The following is a 24,631-nucleotide window of genomic DNA, read 5'->3' as shown; positions in this document are numbered from 1 at the left end:
GAGAGTAGGATGCTTGAGTAACAGAAAAAAGAAGAATGCATAGTGTGGTCTATGAGGGACAAAAGTTAATACATGAAAAAGCAGGGCAGACACTAAATAATTGTACAAGGGGTGGGAAAAAATGTCCAAAAATCAACAAGAACAGGAAGTGAATAGGGACATGGGAAAGTTTGGGGAAGGAGATTCTGCTTTTAAAACACATAGTGAAGGCTTTGATTGTTCACTCTGTGAGCTCATCAAGAGGGAGCCCCAAAGCCTTTGGGTATAAAATGCCTTTAGTAGATGGAGTGGAACCAAGCAGCTCAGTGTCTGGAGAATGGGCTGCCTGCGCTCTTTGCTTTGGCCCCCATAGCCACCGCACAACACGCTATTCATAAGTGGCCCCAGTGTTCCCTGCCTCTGAGAAATTCAATGTGTAAGCTTTAGTTAAGAATGAAAAGCCATTATAAATTTTTGTCTCCATGCATATGGATAAGCTTTGGTAATAATGTGTGTTAAAAAAAAAAAACACTACATAGTGGAACCTAATAGAAACTTTCACATGGTATTGTTTCCACCATGCATAATTCATAGAGAAGAAATTAGAAGAAAGCTGGCAGACATTGACTTCCTTAAGTTTTTGTTTTAGATTTTTTTTCTGACTTTTAATTTATTCCTTTGAGAAAAAAAATGCTTCTCTTGTGCTCTATTGATATTGTTTTGCAGGGAGCTCTAAGTGTCATTCAGGTTTTCTTGTTCAATCTGAAATCATATTTTATATGTTAATTTTACCCTTCATTGTTTGTTGTCTGATTTGTTTTTAATCATCATCTTTTAGAGAATTTTATTCAGGATTCAAGAACTATTATCCTTCAGTGATTCTACAATATAATGAAGCATATTTGCAACACAATATTTTTCTTAAATCCATGGATATTATCATCATATGTATTTTCAAAGTCTCCTAGAATGCCTTCGTGTAACTGAATTAAATATAGTTTAATTAAATTAAGTAAATTAAATTACTCATTACCAGTAATAACGTTAAGCTTTAGAATGCATTTGAATTGGAAAAGAATTTGAATACCTGGCTTAACAGCTCTGGTGTGGTGTGAAATTAATTTGCATTATACATATCTTACCTCTTTTCAATAAATGCATAGATGGAAGACAGAATGAGAAAGATAAGAGACTCTGAAAACCATTTTTAAAATTTATTAATTAAAAAGGGCATTTTCTATGGTGAGCAACTGGACTAAAACATGATTACTTATTGAAGAAAAATGTCCAATTATATAACAACATTAAATAATGAATCATGAAATACCTAAAAACATTATTTTCCTAGAGGCCATGTCATTTCATTGTAACTCAGTATAAGCACTAGGACTATTGTTACTAATCCTAATAAACTCATTCTGAGGGGTCTAGTTGAGGTAATTGGTTACAAAAGGGAAGGAATAACAGGTAATGAAGCCAGAAGTATAACCTATCGCTTGATTCATTTCACTTGATATTTTTGCTACTGTGAATTTCTAATACCAAAATGATTTTTTTATCTTGCTTTTTGGCAAGTAAACTTTTTCTTTTTCTGCAGACAAATGCAACCCACCAACAACTTCTTAAGAAATGTTAGACTTCTTCCTAGAATAAGTTTATTTAAGATATGCAAAAATATATAAATGACTATCTTGACTTAATTATATGAATGTATATAATAATATAGTGTTACATCATATATACACAGTTTTCCCTACCCGGTACTGGTAGCATACGATTCTAAAGGACTCTGTGCCTCTGTGTCGTAGTGCGCTACCATTTACTCTTCATTGATCAGTTGGTCTGAAGCATCCAGTAGATGATATCTATAAGCTGTGAAAGATCAAATATTTAAAAAGAGATTGAACTAAAAATGCTGCCTCCAAAAAGCCTAACAGAACTTATTTCAGGAAAATGAGGCATTTAAATGTCTTTGATAGATGCTTTAAGCATGGAGAGTGTTCAACAATGAGATTATAAAAAGGAGGCAAATTGAAACTTCTTAATAAAAAGCAGGAAGAAACTAACACACACGCACACAATCTGCAACCACAAAGGGACATGGAAAGAAGGCGAATGTATAACAGTTTTTCATAAGAACATGTGGAAATATTTAATGTAATCAGTTTTTCCCCCATAAATTAAGAATCACTTAATCAAGTGATGTCCCTTAGAAGGTTACCTTTTAGAGATATTAAATTTGTGATAATGACATCAGTAAAGCAGGGGAATGCAGAAAAAGAGAAATTCAGCTTTGAGAAATTATCCACATTGTTCCAATTACAATATTTATAAGAAAGAGTGATCTTAATTTCAGCATACGTAAAACAAAGTTTTCTATTTTGTAATATGTAAGTGGGGGAGGAAAATAGAGCATCATTGGTTGTTTAATTCTTAAGGCCTTTGAAGGTCTAACTTTATCTAAAATTGTTTTTCATTCAAACCAATGAATTAAAAATCTATACCCGAATTTTTGAAAAATCATTTATACAATGATATTAAATGTTAGAAGAGATACATAAAATAATTTAATATATTACGTGAGCTAATTTGACTATGTAGATATAATAAGTGACTTCAAGTCATTTTATATATGCATAGTCTTAAAACTATTAAGTGCTAATAAATTTTATTTTTAATAATGTTGCACACCATTTAGTTTAATATTATTGCTTTATATATTACCAAAGTAAAATCTCATTTTGATATGGCACATGGAGCTGCTAGAAATTATCTAGACCTCTAAAGTTAAAACTACTCTTAAAGAATGGAACGGGCCTATATCAGTATGTTAGTGATAAAGTCATTAATCTGGTTAAAAAAAAAGTTTGGCCATTAAACAAATGTTATTTAAACACCTAGAATTTGCTGGCACACTTACAAGCATATAATAGGAATGAACACCCAATATCCATTAGAGGGAAACTGACTGTACCTTTTAGAATCTTTAGAGTCATAAGGATTCTGTTAGAATCATAAGTTTAACTAAAAACTTATGTCCTGGTATGCATATAAAAGCTATTATTTCCCAAGATAGAATGTGTTATTTAAGGAAGATGACTTGCACATGATTTATAAAAGTCAAGCAATCTAAATGGACCAAATTGACAGTATGTGTCCATCACTAACCAGAGTAGAAAGTGACCAGACTCAGGAAAATGTCTTTAAGGTGTATACCAAATCTGTCATTACAAAGGAGATGGATGCATCCAATGTTCATGGCTTGAGGACATTAAACATAAAGATCATACAATTTACCTCTGACCCTTGTTATGATTATCTAGTATGAAGCGGTATTCTGATTTTAATTTGACTTCTCATACAACTTTGCCTACAGGGAGTGATTATGAACCCAAGTATCATATTATATGCCCTACTTTAACACATTGGCATTCTGATTTTAATGCATTAGTTTCTGAGAGCTTGTTTAATGTAAATTTTCCCCCAAGTGATTAATCCACCATTGTACAAATGATAACGAATGAAATTTTGAAATCTATAATCTGACAGGTCCTGTTTTTTTTCAAGGCAATGTTACACTACAGGACCCTTAGAAATGCCAAATGGATTCCAAACCTACCATACAAAATCTCTTCACACTTAAAAAAAAATCCACTTTTACATCACAATAGCCAGGAAAATTTAGAAATAGAAGAATGCTAGACAGGGGCACCTGGGTGGCGCAGTCGTTAAGTGTCTTCCTTCGGCTCAGGGCGTGATCCTGGCATTCTGGGATCGAGCCCCACATCAGGCTCCTCCGCTAGGAGCCTGCTTCTTCCTCTCCCACTCCCCCTGCTTGTGTTCCCTCTCTCACTGGCTGTCTCTCTCTGTCAAATAAATAAATAAAATCTTAAAAAAAAAAAAAGAATGCTAGACAATATGTACCTTACTACTTTCCTTCATTAATAAAGTGGAAGCACAAAGAAAAAATGACCTGCATAGTGTGTCAGTAGAAAACAAGCAAAAGGGACAGGAAGATACCTTCTGACATTTTGTACTGAAAAATCTCACCTGAGTGCTTGTAACTGTCAGAACTTAATGCATGTCTAAAACTCTGTGTGGATTCTGGGAAACATAGTGTGTAGCTTCTAGACTCCGTAGTGGAGAAGTATAAGAGAAGGCAGGTGGAATGGACTTTGAGCTATGCCATATGACACAGTGATTTTTGTAAATGTCCCAGAGAAATATATATTTTCTCCAGGTAAGATGTGTAAGGATATTTATTATGGAATTCTTTGGGATAGCAGTGAGTCAGAACATATCTAAGTCTCATCTATAGAGAAAAAGGGAAGAAGTATATGGTAGATATATACTATAGATTAGTATGTAGCAGTAAGAAACAATAAACTAGATATACATACATCAAGAAGATAGATATAAAAATAGTTTCAAGATAAAAAAGGGACTACCTGAGATACCATGCAAAAATAGCACTTATGGAAATCTCAAACAGTATAAACAGTTTGTGTTTTATGGTATGCATGAATTATTAAAATACTTGCAAACATATTCAAGTGTATATTTATCAAATATATTGGTCTAGGCACTTATGAGAATGCTTATTACCAACTTGAATCTGGAAACCACTGATAGAAGGGGATTCTGGAGTATATCGCTCCTGTCTCCTACTCTATGATAGAAAAGAGATGTTACTTAAACCATGCAAACCAGCACAGTCCACCCTTTGCCAGTTTAGCATCCACATACATCCCCTTTTAATCACATCTAATCTTTTAAGAATACGCAGCATTATTGCTAATTTAAGTGTTCTTAGTACAACCATAGACCAATCTTCTTTGCTCCAAAACGCATCCTTATGATTTTTGAGTTGTAAATCACTTATTTTCCAGTTTAATCACAGTCCCCTTTTATGGTTTAATGTATACTGAATTATAATGTAACCACCATTAATCCACCTTGACATTATGTAGGTGGGCAGTGGGGAAGGGAAATACCAGTTGTTTAGACACAAATACATTCTTGTCAAGTAAGTAAGAAATAGTCATGGCTATTACCGTATTAGATTCTGCAATGTGTGGTTGGGTTTGGATTTATATTTTCCTTTTATCACCATCCATTCCATGATCTCCTTGCTTTCAGCATCTGTGTGTATCATTATTATTTAACATAATCGGGTGCCCAGAAGGGTCTGAATCAGGACCTGCCTCTATTGGGTCCTCAAGTATCTACACAAAATATTGGTCCTATCTCTGTGTGGATAGGGCACACTCTTGGGGGTCTTCTAGTACTTTTTTTTTAAATCAAATTCAAATTAACAGAAAACTGTAGCATCTATGGTCTAACCATGCTATTACTCACAAAACTCTTTATATGGCTCTGTTCCCCAAGGATACTGGCTAGCTACTGTTCCTTGGAAGATTTTGTCATAAAAAGTTTTGCACTGATTTCTACTATTGGCAGTGTGTGTGTGTGTGTGTGTGTGTGTGTGTGTGTTTATTTTTTTAAACTTAGTAATAGTTGCAGCTGGAATATCCTTGGTGAGAATAAAAGCATACAGGTGTGATTGTATATAACATTCACCTTTGCTGCAATCCATAAACCCACTGTTAAATAACTGGATGGTAGAGGAAGAGACTGACTGACATCCACGGAAAATGTTCTTTTTGTCCCTATGATTATTGAAAGCTTGCTCTGTGGTGGGTATCTTCTGGTGAATGTTTACATGGAACATGGATATAATTAAACAATATGTCTGTAAGAGGCCCTGCATACACACACACACACACACACACACACACACACACACACACAAATACATATATGTGTGTGTGTGTGTATATATATATATATATATATATATGATATTATTTATTTACTTTAGAGGGAGTGAGTGTGAGTGGGGGAAGGAACAGAGGGGGAGGAAGAGGGAGGAGGGGAAAGAATCTCAAGTGGACTCTACACTGAGTGTAGAACTCCACACTGGGCTTGATCCCATGACCCTGAGATCACGACCTGAGCCGAAACCAAGAGTCAGATGCTCAACCAACTGAGCCACCCAGGTGCCCTGCAGAGGCTCTGCACATATTTTTAACCCAGATCCCCACTTCTCCAGTTATGCTCCTTCAGGTTCCTGAACAATCAGCCAAACCATTATTAACTGCTCATGAATTAGGATAGATCCATATCCCTGATCATTTTCCCCCCCAAGCGAAGTGAATAACCAGATGCACTACTTTAAATCCTTTTCACTGGGAATATTTCCCTTCCCTACTGAGGAGTTACACTGCCTGAGCCATCATCTCTTGAATGGTGCTAACATGTCATGTGGAATTATCTGAAAACAACTCCAAGTATTGTCCTTTCAAGTCCATTAGATGTGCACAATTGCCCATGTGACTATAGGCGGGGGTGTGGAAGAAGGAGAGGTATGAGTGAAATTTGAGCCATATCTCATGCAAATTACTTGTGACTCCAGAATCTTTTCTAAAGCTATGTCAATTACTTGTCCATGGTAGTTAAATAGTATTTCTCATGCCCCGCTTTATGGTTTGTTAGGTCAGACAACGCGAAGAACATCAAACGTCTTGATTTTGTTAGTGAAGGATTCATTGTCTTTTACAGGCTGTTATTTAAAAAAAAAGAGATATGGTGAAGACAACATGGCTATTTTCTTTTTTCTTTTTTTAAATATTTTATTTATTTATTTGACAGAGAGAGAGACAGCTAGTGAGAGAGGGAACACAAGCAGGGGGAGTGAGAGACGAAGAAGCAGGCTCCCAGAAGAGCATGGAGCCCGATGTGAGGCTCAATCCCAGAACCCTGGGATCACGCCCTGAACCGAAGGCAGACGCTTAACAACTGAGCCACCCAGGCGCCCCAACATGGCTATTTTCCAAATCCTCCAGGGAGTACACAATTTTCCTATTGGGGAATGTAGAAGTCTCATACATCATCTCTATCAGCCATAAACATTTTAAGCATCATTGGATGTGCAGGATTATATGACCAAGGAATAAAGGACCTTTTGTGGCAATACGGACTTTCATTAATGATGCTGCTTTCTCTTTATAGGTTGCTTAGTAAATGAACTAAAGCAACATAGTCAACTGTGTGGTATAAGTTACTTTCAGAACCTGAAAAGACCCACCAAGAGTCGCTTTCCCTTTTTGATGTTAGAGGGTACAATCTGCAACATAATTGTCTTTCACTTTCATATATAACTCAGTGTGGTGAGGATCACTGGACTATTATGAACTTCACTGAGGTGATAGTCCCTTAAACTTTGGGAAACTATATTGCCCACTTTCCGGTGTATGTAAATATTAACAAGTTTTCTAAGGTATTTCATTTTTCTTGCTCACCAAGTCCAATGAGCATGAGGTCATCAATACAGGTGAGGTCATACAATACAGGATCAGATCTTGAGTAATGGAAAGATAACCAAGGTCTGTAAGGACTGGATGATGATGGAGGTAGGGAGCTATTATAGTTCTGCTCTAAGATAAAAACAAAACAAAACAAAACAAAAACAGCATTCCTAAGATTAATAGAAACATAGAAAGTATTACTAGAGGTATTAATTTGCTCCTGTAAAGAGCAAATTAATTCTACATCTGGAATACAGCTGTAATTGTAAGAATTTCTGGAAACCCACTTTAATTCTCCAAGATCAGTAATTCTTTTGCACAAGCCAAATAGGAGTTTGGGAATGTGAATGTAATATCCACCATTGCATCTTTCAAGTCTTTGATTGTGATGTTAATCTCTTCAGGTCTTTTAGGATGTGGTCTGCTACTTTTGGGTTATTCTTTTGGTAGGAAGAAGGAGTCCTAGGGACTTGTGCTTAGCCTTTGCCATCTTGAGAGTCCACACTTCATTTATCGTGGGACTAATGTGGGAATTCTGACAGTGTGGAATTCATCTGTTCTTATTGTATATCTAAGAACTGGAGAAAAACCACAGAGTAAGTTATGTGACCCAACAGGTACACTGTGAAATGGACCGAGACAAAATCTCCATTTATCATCTCACTGCCAATATCCCTTGCTTTTACTGGTGAGCCAGAGGAGTGTTTCTGGTCCCAAGGAATTAACTTCAGTTCAGAGGGAGTGCCAAGTAGTCTGTGAAAAGTTTTTGATTTCCCCCCTTCCAAAAAAAAAAAAAAAAATTCACTCTGGCAAATGGGTACAGGTTCCCTTGAGGAAGACTGGGAGAATTGTTATACTGTGTAATTGTGGCCGCATTTCAAGCTCCTTGTAGAAGTGGTCCGTCCTCTGTCTTTCATGGAGATCTGGATTACGAATTGGCTTATACCTGGGAATTGAAGTATGGGTCCATGACTGTTCTGATGTCCAAGAGGCCTTATTGACTTCAGATCTAATCAGAATGGAGAGCCCATTCTAGATTGTCATTTTTTGAAGATTTGTTTTTTTCCCCTGAAATCATTTCTGGTAGCTACAGATGTATTAGTCAGTGTTCATTTAGGAATAGAGAATACTTTCTATTAATTAGAAGTGTAGAAGATTTTAATACATGGGGATAGATATGCAATTATTGAAAGGGGTGGGGGGAATGAGCTTAGGAAGGTGATTATCACTGAGAATATTAGCTTGTTAGTGAAAACTTCAATTCTGAGAAGCTTTGACAAACAATATCAGTCTGCAACAGCAAAACAACTTATTCTCAAGGGCTCAACCTGAAGAAGCAAATATTGTTGGTGGTCACACAATGTGGCTGTCACTATCTCTGGATAATAACGGCTTCTTCTTGGAAGACTTTAAACTAGAACTATAAAGGGAAGAAAATTATGGCAAATGTAGCTCCCAACACCTCTGTAATTGAGAGAAATCCTTAGAAGTCAGTAGTGATGAAGCTGGGCTAATAACCAACAATTCAGTGCATCTGTAAAATATTGTCCAGAGGGCTTTCTAGTCTCCTTGAATATATAGAAGGATGATTTTCCATTTGTGGGTATATTCGCTCTTTCTTAGAACTTATAATTTCATACTCTTACCCCTGAATTCTGAATTCTTCTTGAGTATGCACTCTAAGAAAAAAAGGACCTTTTGTTTGATTTATCAATTTACTTTTAGGGTCTAGAAGAGTGCCTATCATTTATTAGTTTGTAATTATATAGATAGGTGGACAGATGGATAGGACTATATATATGAAATTTTATCAAGGTAAAATTCTGATGGTTAGAATATAATTCCTTAAATGGAGTTTGAAATTATCCTTGTAACTCTTCTACTCTTTCATTTCTAAATTTAAGCCTTGGCAATATACAAGGTAAATCCAATCATTTTTTTAAACAATATCCTTTCAAATATTTAAAGACTTATCTTCCTGGATCTATTTCAATGCAGGCTTAAATATCCCATTTCCTTGGAAACAAATCTCACATGATATGGTTCCAAATAACCATTCTAATCATTTAAAAAAATATACCAAAGTTTGTCAATATCTCTCTTAAATCCTTGTAAATCAGGGTGTTTGGAACTCGAAGGGGTAGGTACAAACTGTTTGAAGCAGAGTATTGTTATTATTCACTTTATTCTACTCTCTCTCTCTCTATATATATAGCTTGGTAACGACATCACACAATTATTTAATATTGAATATACTGTCATGTAAAACACACGTGTGTTTTTGAAATGTTGCATCTAAGCCACACATACCTCTTTATAGATCAGCTATTAATTTTATGGTCACAAGTATGCAAGAATTAATTCATCCCCACTAAAACATTCACTTTAAAAGCAGTGCAGCTGTGAGTTTTGAGCTAAAAGTCCTCTACAGTCCATTGTACCAGTGAGATTTCCTTACGCATCTAGCTTGGTGGCAACAATGAGAGAAGTCAGCTATCAGCATTCATAACCCATGATAACAAGTGAAACCATAGTTGACCCTGTCTATTTTGAAGAATAATTGTGCACAATATAGTTCTCTTGTCAGCAGAGGAAGCTCAGGGAAAATGAGCTTAAAATTGACAGGAGAGCAAAAGGGACTCAAAAGCAAGAAAAACTTAGGCTTCATCAAATGAAGTTATGAAGAGAAAAAGAGAGCAAGATCTTGTACATTAAATTAAACTTTACAAAAGTTAGAACCAGCAATTGTTTTGGCTAAAATTACGGTTTAGGGCTATAAAACACTTTGTTTTAGGAATCTTGTTGTGAAAGAAATTCATAGTGTAAGCAAGGCACAATTTTGTGATAGAATACCTACTTTATGTTACAATTGTGTTTTATAAATATTTAAATGTGTTTTAATTAATTATGGGCAATGTTCTCTTTCGTAATGGTATCCACTGTTTTAAACGTTTTTTTTGTTTTTTGTTTTTTGTTTTTTTGTTTTTAAATCACAACTGAGGGTACTTGCTATACTAAAAGTATTCTTTTAGTCAACAGAAAGCCCAAACTTGAATTTCCATTGAGAGTATTGCAGTTGACAATGAAGTATTTGGTGGATACACTCATTACATGGCAATACTTACATGATTCTTACATGGGTCTTTGATGCACCATGAAGATAAATAGCCAAGAAAGTTATAAGAAAGAGAATGGCCTGAGTGTAGAGTTAAAAGAAATGTTCAAAGACTATAGTTGGTGATTTATTGTTTTAATAACACTTGATGATTTGTCAAAATCTTTTAAAGGTCACTTATCTTCTTTCATAGAGTATGACAGATTGCAACCATGAAATTCTGTACTTTCAAAAATGCACAGAATTCCCACTGATATCTTTGATCTAATGGCAGTTTTTCAGAGAAAGAGTTCTATTTCACATGGCTGTATATATCCTGATGTCCATACCTCTACAGAGTAATTGGTTTATAACATCACTGTTACCTGAGCAGAGATTCACATCCCCTGTATATGAGTTGATCGTATTACTATGGGTTGTCTTAATGTTTTAATATGTCTTCTCACTTGTGTAACAGACATATACCAACGTTTTATTTTGCACATATTCTATTATACACAATGCATTCCTATTTACATTCTGTATAGATTTTAACGTTCCAAGGTGCATATAAAAAATATATATAAACCTATATTCCATGCATTTCTTAACCACTTATGAGTAGGCCGTCTTACTTTATTGCCATGGAGTCTTGTTCCAGCAATGTCTTCTTTCTCATTTCTCTAGTTTCACTTGATGGTGCATTCCTGTCAGCAAATACACCCACAGACAGTGCATGTTAAAATAAACAAACCAAATACTGTCCTTCACCCTGGGCACTTTCCCACCCAGGCACCTATTCCCCACATTCACACACTCAGAACATACATAGTTTCTCCTATATCTTTCTTCCCAGTACCAATTTTTTGCTCTGTTTTCCTTGAATATGCTCTATATTCCTTGAATTTTGTGTTCTGATTTCTGCTCCATCTCTAAAATGAAGTTTAAATCTTCGGCAAGTCATACATCATAACCTTTCCCTTACCCTCACACACTCTTGTATATCTTATGTTCCAATTCCATCAAACACCTGCATTTTCTTATATTTGGTGGGTAAATCCCCACTCTTTGCTTCTGTACTATTTATTGTTGAAGAAGTAGTCTTCTCTGTGTCTTTTTTTTTTTTCCCCAATTTGGAAAAAACAGTAATCATCCTTCAAGGGAAATTTCACTTCACATTCCACTGTCCTATACAATGTTTTCAGGCTCCTTGGCATAGTTATTTCTATGTTGAATAATTTTCTGTTCTCTGTTCGAACGCTGTAGTGCCTGTAAATTGAAACAACAAAATTTCAGATCCTCTTGGAAAATAAATTATATTTCTAAATAAATAAATAGGCAAATAAGTAAATGAAGCTTACTATGGGTAGGAATTCCTAACCTCTTAAGGCTCAAAAAGTGTTATATGTATGATATGTAGAATGTACATGTTCATAGAACATATATTTGCCTGTATATATGTGCATATATATCGTGAATTACAAAATAAATGCCCAATATTTTGGCATAATAAATCTCAAAAGGTAATAGTTAAATTATAAAAAGAATTTTAAGAGGCATTAAATTAAAAACTGTATTTGTCAAGGAATGGCGAACTAGTTGAATTCCACTTCATTTATCAGGGAGAAACTAATTAAACATAAGAAACAACAGAAAATTCCTGTTTTTCTAAAAAAATTTATGAAAATGCAAATTTATTTTTTTAAAGATAGGAAATGTATATTCAAATCCATCTCTAATATCTGTGTTTTAGCTTTTATGAATTTATATTATTGATGTTATTGAAATAAAACTGAAATGACTCATTTTGGAAAACTAATATATATTTTTAAAGATTTTATTTATTTGAGAGAGAGAGTGAATATGAGGCAGGGGGAGGGGCCGAGGGAGAGGGAGAAGCAGACTCTCCAGTGAGCAGGGAGCTGGACAGAACACAGGGCTCGATCCCAGGACCCCAGGATCACGACTTGAGCCAAAGGCAGATGCTTAACCAACTGAGCCACCCAGGCACCCCTGGAAAAGCAATATTTTTGAATCCAGTCTCCCAATCCTTATTCTCAACTGATTAATGCATATTCCATTTTGGGGGGGCTTAGATTAGTCTCATTTTTGCCATGAATTTTATAATCCGATAAAAGAAGCATGTGATAAACTAAGTTTTTATCAATAATTAATCTACAATGAGCCAACGAGGTACATTATTCATAGATAAAATTTTAATTAATCAGCTAATTAATTAAATTTTAAAAATGCGAGTATAGTTGACACATAATATTACATTAGTTTCAGGTGTACAACACAATGATTCGATAAGTTTATGTGCTATGATCACCATAAGTATAGCTACCATCTGTCCTGATAAAATATCAGTTACTATATTCCTTATGCTGTGCCTTTATTCCTGTGACTTATTCATTCTATAAATGGAAGCCTGGAGAAAGATAAAATTTTAATTGTTGAACTGCCTATCCTTTTCTGAGTATACAGTTTTGACTCCTAGTTTATATGGTCAAGTACTATTTGACTTATTCTTGATCATAAGGGAGTAACAATACATAAATTAAAAACATAGAACTTACTTGCTGCTCATCAGAGGAGAGTTTTGTCTTTGCTCCATATATCAAAGGCAGCACAAACCTGTTTTGAATAGTTCTGCAACCTGTTTTACAGTGTTACTGATATTTATTTTGCTTACAAAACAGAATTTTTGTGTAAACTAATGCTGCACATTTTTATAACCTGGCTAATTGTAAGTCATGTGCTCCTTATCCTTTTCAAGTTTTTGCATATTTCTGTGAAGTACAAAGACAGCTTAGGATAGCAATAGAAACCCTTTATTTGTTTCTTACTGTACACTAGGCTTTATTTACATGACATATATGGAAATGTACTAAGGGTCAAGTTTGTGAAATAATAACTTACAGGATTAACAATGAAGTTTCCAAATGATTGTGAATATATCCTAAGAAATACATTCTATTTAGTCAACATAGCATTTGATAAAACAGTAATTATAAACATTTTAAAAATCAAGATGATATTAATTTGTGTTATCTTGAAAAAATTGTTAGATCTGCCAGGAAAGATGTTTATTCCTACAAAGGATTACATAGTGTCTGCCTATTTAAATGTTCCTAATCTGTTTTCATCACTTGTGCCGCTTCCTGGTCCTCATAGACATTTCTCACTATTAAACTCATAAAAGAAGCCAGAGTTTTGAATACCATAGAATCACTCTAGCCATGCTGCCATCATGCTGCCTCATGTGATATGGCCCAGCCAAATTGTTTGGAAAGATCTAGAAAGCCCACAAGAAAGGGAATGCTCAGTCTTCTCAGAAGCTTATGTCACTCCATTACTGTTAGAAGTATTTCTTGTATCCTTCTATTTTGCCATGTAATTTTTTTCTTTTTCTTTATTCCCTAAGAAGATATTTCATTTGTACTTTATAACTTTGGCATATAAAAATATTTTTGCTAATTTATAGTGAAAAAATTTATGGCAAATTACTGGTTTACCAAGTTATGAAAGGACTAGAGAAGACTCTAGGCTCTGCCTCCCAGAAAAAGAACACACCAGAATTTGCCCCTGTAGGAGCTGCACTATGATTAGAAACCTAAAGAATATGGAACTTGGTCCTCTGCTAGTTTGCAAACCACATTGCCCTGGCTGTTGCCTGGGGACCAGAAAGCTCCAAAACTATTGCAACCAAGCCCACACTACTTCAGCCACAATCTTTTATCAGCAAAGAGTGTCCCATGCCATGATAGAACTTGCTAGCACAAGGATCAGCTAAAGAGTGGGAATATTCTCCACCCTATAAATTCCTTCTAAATTTCCTGCTCTACATCTGCTTAGGGGAAGCTAAAACACAATCCAAATCAAAGCTGCAAACAAATCTGAAGAGTCTATTCTTTGGATTTCTGACTTCTAGCATGAAGTGACTTTTTATTACCTCAAGTTCCTTTCACTGCAGTGGCCTCTAATCATCTGGGAGCTTACTGGAAATGCAGGACCTCAAGTCCCACCCCAAAGATATTGAGTCACCATCTGCATTTAAACAAGCTATTAGATTCTTAAACACATTGAGATTGAGAAATTAAGTCATCTACAAGTGGGTCGGAAAGGATAGAATGAGTCAGGTAGCCACGTGTACCATGCATGCCTTAAGACCACAGATGTCACATATCAAGAGTTTCCTCATGTTTTTTTCTTAACCCCTTAAGATTATTTCAAGATGATATTCTTCATCTTTCTAATTATGAGTGTGGGGTCCAGGACTTTGTAAATCTTACAGTATAGAAATACACTAGAAGCTGGCTCCAGCAAAAAATACTAAGTGTTAAATGTAGCTTCAAACATAAAGGATATTGGCTCTTAAATGACATCATCAGAAATTTGCCCCCTTTTGTATCTTTCCTGTGTTTTGCTTTTATTCTCAGATAGTTTTCTCATAATTGATTATAAAATAGTTGCCAGAGCTCCAGCCTGACGACCCCAATGCAAAAAGAGATTTTTCATTCTGAAATTTATAGTAAATGTATAGGGACAATGTTATTTTCATTTGGTAGACTGAATTTAAGTCATCTGCCCATTCCTGAACCCATTCCATCTTTATGGCCAGAGGGGTGTCATGATACTCACACCCACTCATAGAGTGACCAGTTAGGATCAACCCCACCTACAGAGAATTCCTGATCAAGAAGAAGAGGTGGGGGCGCCTGGGTGGCACAACGGTTAAGCGTCTGCCTTCGGCTCAGGGCGTGATCCTGGCGTTGTGGGATCGAGCCCCACATCAGGCTCCTCCGCTATGAGCCTGCTTCTTCCTCTCCCACTCCCCCTGCTTGTGTTCCCTCTCTCGCTGGCTGTCTCTATCTCTGTCGAATAAATAAATAAAATCTTTAAAAAAAAAAAAAGAAGAGGTGGTTCTACAAAGGGAAATCTGGGTGCTAGTCGGAAGATAATAATTGCCTGAGCAGTAGAAAATACTAGATACCCACTGTATTAGTTATAGGACTGTTTCGTGGTTATGTTTTCTATTCCTTAGGTAAATAAATAAATAGATTTACATTGGATATTATATAGTTATCAGCCCAGAGAATTTTGCATAGATGTAGATTCATGCTACAATGTGGGATTTTTTTTAAAGTTCAGCTTTATATTTCTATATGATTTGTAAGTTCCTTTGATTCTTTAAAAATGACACATATATGACCAATTTCAAGCAGTCTGATATCGATTGAAAGTGCTAAGATAAATCTTTTTGGTGCAGCATTTTCCTCTTGTATGTAGAACAAGAATGTTGATTATGTCTTTGTTTATAATAAAATAACTCAAAACATTTTTGTGCTGTTTGAGCCTAAGTAGCAAATAGATTGACCCAATTTTCACTTTCCCAAGCAGTTAATTGAAGATGAAAAATTATTTTCCCCTCTGTTTCAAATGCCGGTCAGTTTCTTCCTCATGGAAAACTATGAAAAACATAAATTAAAGAAAGACTTGTAAAACTTGACTCTAAGTCCATGAAAACATCTAACACTACAGAAAAGTTTGTTTTCCCATTTAAAAAGTATCCTCTATTGCATATCTTCGGTATATAGTCCTTCTAAAGAACTGTTGGACTATATTCTTGAATTGATTCAAGCTCCTAAATGACAGAGAGTGAATACAGGATTTCCCTGGAATTTACCTTAAAGTTATTTCTATCATCTACTATATTATGAGCAAATAATATTTAGGCACCCTTAAGGCATTTTCAAGGCTTATATTGTAAACCTATTACAATACCAGTGTGTAAAGAAATCTGAATCCGAAGTTTCAGTAGACTCGTTATTGAAAAACTGACTCACAGATCTGCCTACAACTTGTTAGCATGATTAAACAAATAAAACTGGTTTAAAAAATCTGCAAAAAGAACTGATATGAACAATGTTTTGTGTTGAGAAGTCATTTCAAGAAACGATTTCTATCTAAAGACATCTCTCAGTTTGAATTAGGGAAACCACCACATGATGACTTTAAGCCCTGACACTCTGACAGCCGTATATTTGTGAAGAAAATTTTGTGGTTCACAGTAGGTTGCATTATCCATAAAGAGATAGCTTTTAGGAGTATGTGAGTAAATTAAATTGAATATATACACAGGGAGGTATTGATGGGCAACATTTCTCTCTCTTAGGAGATCGAGCAAGTACTAGTTTTGAGATTAGTGGTGATTATGCTCTCTCATTGATATTTTGGATTTCTAAATCCAAACTGTGTAATATTTTGATGGCTGCTGATAATTTACAGCTGACCTAAGATGAGGTTGCCCTAGAAACACTTTCTGTATCTGGAGAGCCATTTATTACTTAATGGCATAGAAGTAGAACTGGTACTGTTTAGATGGCGGAAAGGTTACACTTGGTGACCAGGGGGTCCCTAGGGAAAGACAGCTTGAAAGTTGTGTTGCTCTGGTTTCAGATGCCTATCAACCTGTCCTTACACGAAGGTGGTAGAAGTGTTAGATATTTTTCTCTGGCCATCTTTCCGACATAATCGTCCTTTGCTTTCTCTTGTAAGCTAATGGGATGTGTTTTCTGACACTGAGGCATCACTCACCACCCATAGTCTGCTATCTTCTGGAACCCTTCCCCTAAAAGTTCAGGGAAACTCACTTGTCTTGAATTCCATCTTCCCAGAGCTATTATTAATGATCGAAGGTCATATGTTCCAAAGATTTAGAACATAAAACTTCTAAGCTACAAACTACCTTAATGCTAAACTTGCTTTCGTATTCAGAATCCATAAATAATTTGCCATAACTCCATCAGCTAATTATCAGCAGAAATCAGGAGCAGGCAAAGATAGGCTTTCTGTTTGCCATAGATGTTAAGTACAGAGTCTCTTCCACAAAGTCACAGTCAAAATTAAATAATAACTTCATGGAATCTTTCCATCACTTTGTTGTATAACTCGAGGAGATGGCTGTAAGAAGGGAATTTCGGGCAAAGCTAAAAAGAAGATTGAAGGTGTAGGAGGCTATTTGGGATTATATTAAATGAGGTGAATGTGTTGATATAATTTTAAAATATGCTTTGTATGGTGCCTTGAACATAGAAAATTCCCTAGGAATGATGAGTTTCATTGCTATTATTATCTATTTTCATTATTAAATGGCTGTACCCTAAAATGCCCCCAAATATTGATTGGATCCAAATTTTGTTTACATTTCAATTATCTAATAAAAATTAGCCCTTATGAAGTTATTCACTTAAGTTTCAGTAGCCTTGAACATTTAGTCCAATCACAAGTAGTAAAAATAAGATAAAAACTTTGTTTTCAAAATTAATCAGATCACACTATGATTGGAATAATTTTTAAACACCTGAAAAACACTGATTGATTCTCAATGTAAATCATCATCTGTAATTACCTAAGTAAGCAAACATTTTGGGTCCCTAACCCTTCATTATATTATTAAATGTCCACAGTTCCACATAACTTTGTTCCATTATTTAATTCCTTTTTGAGTATACAAGTCCTTAAATATGTGAAACAAAAATACTTCTGGCAGTTTTACTACTGTTTTCTTGATAAGCTCTCTGTGATGAGGAGATAGTCAGTAGTATAATCAAAATGACCTAGATTGAAGAAAATCACGGTCACCTATTCCATGTGATAAACCCCAACTCCTTTAACCTAGATATTTCCCCTCACTTTGGTGGCAAGTGACTTTAAAAAGTTAGCTAATTCTCCTCACCTTTCCTGCATAACCTCCATCTACAACAATAGTGGTGGTGTGAGGACTAGTATAAAGAGAGTTTTGGAGGATTCCAGAGATTTTAAGGCCCAACCTGAGTTCTAAGAATCAAACTTGAGTCTCCAAATAACGATGTGGTTGCCAGAATGCAGTTCAGCTCCAGTGTGGGCCAGAGCAATATCAGAATTCACTGAATAATTTTCGTATAAGATGTCCTATTGTCATCTGGTTCAGAATAATTTGTACAATTATGACAAAATAGAAATCAAAGAGAAAAACATAGATACAATTTCCTCTGCTTCATTACAGAATCAAGTCAAAGCATGCTCTAGAAGAGTGGGCAGAAAGAACAACAAAGCACATTATTGTTCAGTATTAAATGCTTACGTTATGACTAGGCATAACGTTGTTGCTATTTGACAATATATATGAGTCAATGACTTGTGAAGAAAATCATTTTTTAAAATAAGGGATTTTGTCAGGACTCAAGCTTTCCGTAATCAGTCAAAGTGGAATTTCTAGAAGGTAAGAAACTGGATTTGCATTTAAAACTACGAAGTTAAGTTGATGGAAATGTGATGTGTTGTAGAAGTTTAAAGTAGGCATCCTATTCTCCCCTCGTTTTCCTCACCATTACTGGAGGAATTTGGATGTTCGGTATATATTGAATTATTTAGGAATGTGGAATGAAAATGAAGGGCGGCCATTTGAATTCAAATGCTATTACACTGAAATTTTTAAACCAGTATATCTGGGTAAACTCCTTTCTTAGACAAAAATTTAAAGGAACCCATAGCAATATAATATTTTTTTATTGCATGGATGGGTAACCTAGGCTAGAGTCAGCAAAGTGCTCCATGAATGTGTTAGGGTAGCCTCAGGTTTTTTCTAAAGAACAAATGTCTTAGTTGTGATTTGAAATAATATTTAACTTCTTAATTGTTTTTTATCTGTGTATGAGGATATACTGCAAGATAATCTGATTTGGACATCCTCCTAATTTTGAAGGAGTTTTAAATAAATAATGGAAATACCTGCAGTACTTGAGAGGAATGATAAGACTGTCAGGAATTTGCTTTTGGGATCTTTATCCGGATATTAATGATAACCTACTAATACACTAGCTAATTCACTGAAGGATGATAGATGTTGTCATGTTCGAAGACAAACTCAAACTGCTCCTAAAGGAAAAAAAGAATATGGAAAACAGTCCTGGGACACAAGGTGTGTGGTGAGCACCTAGTGTCTTGTTCAAGGTTTATGAAGAAGTAATTAAATTATAGGACACTTACTATTTCATTTGGGTCTTTTGACATTCACCTTGTAACCCAGGGAGATGATTTGGAACACAGGATTCAGGCTGAGCAGAACAACTCTCAGTTATCCCAGAAGCCAATTATGTAGTTTATGTACCATTATCCAGGTCCTTTGATTATCCTCCTCCTTCCTCTCGCTTTCATAAGTTTGTTTTATTTTTCATAGGTATCACCACAAGGTAGAAATATAAATATGTAATGGAAGGAAAAATATATCAGGTAACTTATCTCTAAAGTAGATTTGGAAAAACACTTCATAACAGAGGACTCATTAAAGACCTATTCATACCTTCTGGGGCTTCCTTAGAAAGTATATGTGAGATTTTTTTTTTTTTGTCTTTTTTAACAACGCACATACACACACACACGCACACACACACACACACACACAGACAGACAGAAAGAAAGTGGAAAGAAAGTAAGATTTGTTTATCCTTTCTGTTGCCCCTGTGCAGGCCTTCACTCTCTAAAATAGAGATTTGTGGTATCATTCCTCTTTCTGTTCCATACTGCATATCCTTGCCATACCAAGCTTCCTTAAACATTCTACTTTTATTCCATACTTAGAGTGACTTACAAACATCTACCCAATAAAATCCAAATCCTTTATATGATGTTTAATATCTATACCTGTCTTCTCCCTTCTCATTTCAAATAATTCCCCGAAAATCCCTCAGATTGTCAGAACAAGGACTCTTCACCATCTTCCAAACATAGTAAGTCACTTCCACTTTCACCAGGGTTTGTGTATTCCAAGCCACACCAGGCTACCATGCTTTCCCTTCATGTCTGTAATCACCCAAATGCTGCCTATCACTCAAGTGCAAATGAAGGTCTCTCTTTTCGATTGGGTTACTGGAAACCCAAATCTGACACTAAGATCTGTGTGAAAAAATTTCTTGAGGCTTGCTCTCAAGCAACCGTCAATGATGAAATATGAGAAGCAGTAGTGGGCAAATTAAGGAACAATGGCTTATCTGATCCCATGGGGAGCACTGAGACTGTGGTGGCCTTTTAGAGATGCCTGAAACTGAGGCAAGGGTGCACACGTCGAATCCACGTGGATCACCAGATGTGGACTGAGGTGAAGGCAAGCAAGTTTTGGAGGCAGTTCTTGCAGGTGAAGTGTACTTGCGGGAGAGGGACTCAGCTCAGGCTGTCAGTGGTGAACATTCCTGGTGGCTGGGAAAATGAGCGCCCTGTTCCTGAAGGTGGACCTGGGCAGGGTAACCCACTTTCCACTACAGTCTTGCTGTAATTTTCTTGACCTTGACAGCTCTAGAAAATTACAAAGAACTTACACTGATTTTTATACTTATTTCATACTTGTTAGACTAGTCTCATCCACAGAATCTCAAACCGCTGAGGAAACATCTTTCCTAGCTTCTGGTGCCATCCTGAACTCAGAAAGGCACTCTGAATACTAGTATCAATGTTTCCTATTTTCCCCTCAAACTTGCAGCTTTGATAGGTATTAATTTAAGGGAATAGAATTATTGAAAGGGGATATATTTGTCAAGATGTATAATGTTTCAGACACACGCATGCTCTGTACTCTATTTGTATGAAGTGCACTTTGTACTGAACAGAAATATTGAATACAGGCCTTTAGTGGGGCTGGGATGTGTGTAGAAATTGCAGTTTAATACATCAAAATAAAGATGTTTGCCTTTGGCATGCAAATGCCTTACATTTTATTTGAAAAGTAAAAAAAATAAAATTTTAATTTAAAAGAAAGATGGAAGAGTGGTGATGTTAAGTGGGACAAATGGCGATGTCCCTGCTACAAATTTCATCTATAATTTCTTTGTAGTGGTGAGTCTTCAAAGAGTGCTGTTTTGAATATTGTGTAATGTTTCTACATTTAGTATTTGGATGGCTGGTTTAAATGACAACACTATTACTGTTATGTAAAAAGAGAGTCATTATAAAGCTTTAGTTAGAAAAAGAGTAGAAAATCTTTAAAATTGAAGTAACATTTGAAAAATATACAGAAAAAGTGCTTTAACTCAAAAAAATTAGACATTTCATTATAACTTATTCATGCAAACTATTCACATTTGTTGAGCTATTTTAGTTTTTATCTTATTTTAACATGAAATGACAAGGAACTAAGCTTTACCTTTGCTAGGTATTATTAAAATAAGGTATATTTTTGTACTCACTCAGATGAAAGGTTGAATCAATATTTCACCTCTGCATCAATTTTATGTACAATCCACTGACAGCTCATAAGTTTGAGTCGGGGGAAAAAACTATCAAAGATACCTTTAATGGTTTAAATCATCAAGGATAATTGAAAAGAAAAAAACTGTGTACTTATAATATTATTTCTTTCTCACTAGCGCAAGATAAGATACATTTCGTTTTGCATTTGAAAAGACTGAATCATCTTTAGGGATTTATATTGTTTAAGAAACATGTTTTATTTTAACCTTTCTAAAGCTGTTCTTTTAGGAATATTTATTTTTAAGTCTTGTTTTTTAATGTGAAAAACTGATTCACTTTCAAACACCCTCTAAGATTTTTGTTAGTCATTAAAAATATTCAGCTCCTAGATAGCCATGCAAGGCAATGTCACAAATCTCTGAGTTATTTCCAATGAAGCCTCAATTATATGTCTTCATTTTTCTTTCCCTTTGATATGAGCAACCGTCAAAGACGAAAATCATTTCTATGATGGACAAAAGACATTTCATATTGACTTCTGGGTTTCCCAGAGAATGAAGAGGATAATGAAAAATAAAAAGGAGTGAATAAAGAATGTAATGCTTTGTAATCTTGAAATCTATTCTTAAAGAATCTGTAACTGAAATCCACTTCAGAATGACACCATACAACATTATATCTGATACTTCACCAGAAAGACAGCTTTTCTTTTTGCAAAAGTTTTATCAATTATATATTTCAAAAATGCCAGGCAGACGAGAGCTTAGTTGGTCTAAACCATCTTAAGTCCTTGCAGGTCAATGGGGCCATTGATTCTGTTCTTTGGACATATAATGAATGTGTTATGAATTGTTGGGTTTCTGTCATAAGGAAAAATGTCTCAGAATAGACATTTTTGAAGGAGTAACTAGTTTGGTGGTGTTTTGTTTTGTTTTGTTTTGTTTTCCAACTCCGAGAGGTCTGCTTAGTTTAATCCTACTCTCATTTCTTTTTAGGAACCATCTTAACTTGTTTCGAGTCATGTCGTCCAATTCAATAATTTAAGTAAACAATAAGTTCAAGAGAAAAAAAAAATTGATCCCTCAAAGTAGGCCTTCGTCTGCAGGGACTAAATGACAATTTACAGCATATTTCAATAGTGCATGATTTTTTCACAAATTTCATTAGCACACCATTGATTGCTCATTTTTCAGCTCTCAAAACAATTTAACATAGTCTCTTTCATGCAGAGGATAACATATTCATATTATTTGATTTTTGATGAAACCAAATGACCCTTTAAATTTGCAATAGAGTTCTTTAATTTTGTATGAGTTTCTTTACTGCTGTTCATTTAATTTTCTGTTTCCATTAACCACCTGCAAGCATTTGACTCTATGACAATTATTCAGCTGTGCTACATCATGACTGACATATTTTATAAGTAAGAAAAAAAAAAAGAAAAGAAAATGGAGGAGGGTTAGAGATCACAAGAGAAAGGAGGAGAAAGCAATCGAACACAAATGTCATGGTTTGGAATCATGTATTTTCCATTCAGCTGAAACATCTGAGTGGTAATTATTGGTCCAACTGTAAATCTAGCCTAATTGCATTTTGTCTTCATTTCTGATAAGCACTTCACGATGATGATGATTACTCCTGCTAAATGCATTCGTTCCATGAATGTTTTCCCACACTGATGGCCAGGGGGCCTTGCAGATAAAAAGACTGCAGACAAAATAGCTCAATTCTGCTACAACTAAATCAGTATTGATTTCTTTTTCCAAGTGACAGAGGGACCCACTATCTATGCCTTTCATTTCTCTGCCTACCCACCACATAGAGGGGTTTGGTCAGTACATATGAGAATGTACTTTAATTAACTGACATAACTGAGAGGCCAATCCTGGGCAATTAGCACTGATTAACTGTGTCACTTGTCTGACAAATAAAGAACATTACATCTTGCCCATTTCCTTAAAGGCCTCAGTTGAAAAGAACCCCACTGTTTGATTTAATTTTTCTTTGTACCATGGAAACCTTTTGCCATGTTGATTTAAATGTAATTTTTGCCTCTTTATACTTATGGTTTTTTTTCTTTCCTATTATTGAATACCCAGCGAGCCTTTTCAATGATGGCACGGGGACAGGCTGTTAGCATCTTTTCATAAATCTCTGTATTTCATAGTAGGGCAGTTAAGCTAAACATTTGGATTTCTGCTACAAATGTAAATGTGCAAGTGGGAGCAAATGGCTGTGGAATTGAAGGCCATTATATGGCTTCATCATTGCAGTGCAGCTTTTCAAACTCGGTGAGTGTTCTGACAAAGAAATTCTAGAAAAGCTGTAGTTCTGGAATCTTTCTGAGAAAATCTCCGTAACTTAGCGTCAAGTACAAGCTACACAGACTGCAAATTACATTTGACTATTCATTTGGCTGATATAGACATTTTATCTTCTTCTTAAACATTTATGAGCGGTACTTGAACCCATCTTTGACAGTGGGGCAAGGGAGAAAGACTGTCATCAAGCTTCTGGAACAGAGGCTCTGAACAATTCTTATTATGACCCAGGGCTGAACACCTGCATATGTGGATAACAGTCAAAGATGTAACAAGCTAATACAGAAGTAAGAACATGTATGAAGACTGCACTTTGTAGCAAAAAGGCTTAAATTAAATGGATCTGGTCCTTAAAATCTGGTCTAATGCTTGAAATGTTCAGAAATAAATAAATCCTGCTGGAATAGAACTTTCACAAAAAAAGCATTCTTAATAGATAGTTATTTGCTCTCCATCCACTTCTCTTTCTTCCTGTGACAGCCCCGGCTTTTCATTTGGTGTTCTGTCCTTCCCCTAATCTCAGTCGTGTGGTCTGAAGCAGGCTTTACTCCAGCAACAAGTATGGGGCATGTGAACCAAACCAACACCTGTACTTGGATGACGTTTCCTGGCCACACGATTCATTTAGTGATGAGCACATAATC

General features: G+C 35.4%; 1 protein-coding gene across 2 annotated transcripts in view; it reads left to right on the top strand.

The window, feature by feature from the left end:
- Positions 1-24,631, top strand: part of LOC123799262 (uncharacterized) — a 1,380,163-nt gene that overhangs the window by 1,128,033 nt on the left and 227,499 nt on the right. The gene's annotated exons all lie outside the window — the stretch shown is intronic.

Source organism: Ursus americanus, chromosome 5 (genome assembly GCF_024610735.1).
Source record: "Ursus americanus isolate L20-20 chromosome 5, mUrsAme1.1.p, whole genome shotgun sequence".
Taxonomy (NCBI): Eukaryota; Metazoa; Chordata; class Mammalia; order Carnivora; family Ursidae; genus Ursus; species Ursus americanus.
This window is presented reverse-complemented; position numbering and strand designations above follow the sequence as displayed.